The following is a 2,503-nucleotide window of genomic DNA, read 5'->3' as shown; positions in this document are numbered from 1 at the left end:
TAAGTACGCGACGGGGTATTGTAAGTGGCAGAGTGGCCTTGCTGCCACGATCCACTGAGATTCAGCCCTGTGTCGCTCAGATTCGTCCCTCCCCCTTTTATAACTCTACACTTTGGAGTCATGAGGTTACTAGAGTGTTTGGTAGTCACACTCTTGGTCTTTTTGGCCGTTTCCATCAACACTAGTGCGCCCATATGATGTGTCATGCCCCTTGCGGACATGTAAGGCGAAGTCTTGGTCGGCTTACTTACCAAGTTGGCCAAGTGTTCAACCGAGGAACACAGGCCATGGGAAGTGGGTGCTTGGTGCTCATGTGTTTTCTTAAGCCACTTTTCCTTTCGTGTTTTGAAGCGAGGTTAACAAGCACACATCTTGTATTGGGGAATGATAGGCGGCGCTGGTGCTTGCACGATGAGCCACACGCCAAGTGGGTGGTTGGTGGCTGGATGTTAGGCGGAGGTTTGCTTTTGTGATCTCAAGTGAGGTTAGCATGTCCCTTTTGGCCTTGCTTTTGTGATCTCAAGTGAGGTTATCATGTCCCTTGTGGCCTTGCTCTTGTGACCTCAAGTGAGGTTAACATGTCCCTTTTGGCCTTGCTTCTGTGATCTCAAGTGAGGTTAACATGTCCCTTGTGGCCTTGCTCTTGTGACCTCAAGTGAGGTTAACACGTCCCTTCTAGCCTTGCTCTTGTGACCTCAAGTGAGGTTAACACGTCCCCTTTGGCCTTGCTTTTGTGACCTCAAGTGAGGTTAACACGCCCCTTTTGGCATTCTTTTTGTGACCTCAAGTGAGGTTAACACGTCCCCCCACTGGCATTCAATTAGTGATTTCAAGTGAGGTTAACCTTTCGCCTTGTTGGATTGTGGGTCATGTAAATTTTGTGTGTTTTCAAGTGAGGTTAACATGTTGTCCCTTTTGGCGTTGTTGGATAGTGGGCGGGTCATGTAAATTTTTTGTGTGCTTGAAGTGAGGTTAACATGATCCTTATAGCCTTGTTGTTAGGTGAGTCACGTAAATCTCAAGCGACTTTATTCCTTCATCCTTTTGCTTTCCAATCATTCACTCTCTCTATCCCCATCTCTCACACCCTACTGTTATTAATCAAATCTACGCCGTAAAATAGGAGTGGTTTTTAGTGTCCAGGTATTTTTTGCCTCGTTCAAGATTGACTCATTTGATATCTTCACTTTATAACAAAAAGTTACAAAACCTCATTTCTTTATCTGTTCAAGATTGCTTCATTTTATAACGTTAAATGACAATACCACGTTTCTTATTCTGTGGAAGATTGTTTCATTTCACTTTATAACATATTCGTTATTCATTTTATAAAGATTTACTTGGGACGGTTTTTATTGTTGAATATTCTTTTGTCTCGTTCAAGATTGGTTCATTTGATGTATTCATTTCAAAACTACAAATTACAATAACACATTTCTTTTGAATCATTCTACAACATATTGTTCACCATGTGCATGCACTTGGTGGTTGGCATGAGAAATAACAATGTGGATGCACAACGTGTGGTGCTCATGTGTGATGCCATTGATATTTCTCAATGTTCGTGCCGGAGGCTAGGTGCACACCATCCGCACGCACGTGGGGTGCTCATGTGTGCACTTGTGGGCGGATTGAGTTTCACAATGTGGATCCGGGGTGCTCATGTGTGCACTTGGTGGATGGCATGTGTGCACCAATCACCATGTGCGTGCACTTGGCGGATGGCATGTGCACGAACGATGCATGCACCGCATGGGGGGTGCTTATGTGTGCACTTGTGGGTGGATTCAGTTTCACAATGTGGATCCGGGGTGCTCATGTGTGCACTGGGCGGATGGCATGTGTGCACCAATCATCATGTGCATGCACTGGGCGGATGGCATGTGTGCACCAATCAACATGTGCATGTGCATGAACGATGCATGCACCACATGGGGGGTGCTCATGTGTGCACTTGTGGGTGTGTTGAGTTTCACAATGTGGATCCGGGGTGCTCATGTGTGCACTTGGTGGATGGCATGTGTGCACCAATCAACATGTCCATGTGCATGCACCATGCATGCACCACGTGGGCACACCTCTTGGTAGCCGGTGCCCAATTTTTTTTTTTTCATTTTTTTTCTCCCCAAAACACCCACACCTGCTCCCAAAAATTATAATATATACTTCCCAACCATCCATTGCCATTGGAATTGTGTTTTTGCCCGATTTTCTATTTTTTCAACATTTTAATATTTTAATTATTTAAAAAAATTGTAAAAAAATAATTATTTTTATTTTTTTGTGTTTTAAATTCGTAGACCCCTTCTTTACATTAAAACAACCATGCACACAAAATTTCGTTCAATTTGGACTCATATTCTTCAATTTATGCTCAAATATGTCTCCCAAGTCCATGTGCATGCACCATGCATGCACCACGTGGGCACACCTCTTGGTAGCCGGTGCCCAATTTTTTTTTTCCATTTTTTTTCTCCCAAAAACACCCACACATGCTCCCAAA

This window comes from Humulus lupulus, unplaced genomic scaffold (genome assembly GCF_963169125.1).
Source record: "Humulus lupulus unplaced genomic scaffold, drHumLupu1.1 SCAFFOLD_605, whole genome shotgun sequence".
NCBI classification, from domain to species: domain Eukaryota; kingdom Viridiplantae; phylum Streptophyta; class Magnoliopsida; order Rosales; family Cannabaceae; genus Humulus; species Humulus lupulus.
This window is presented reverse-complemented; position numbering follows the sequence as displayed.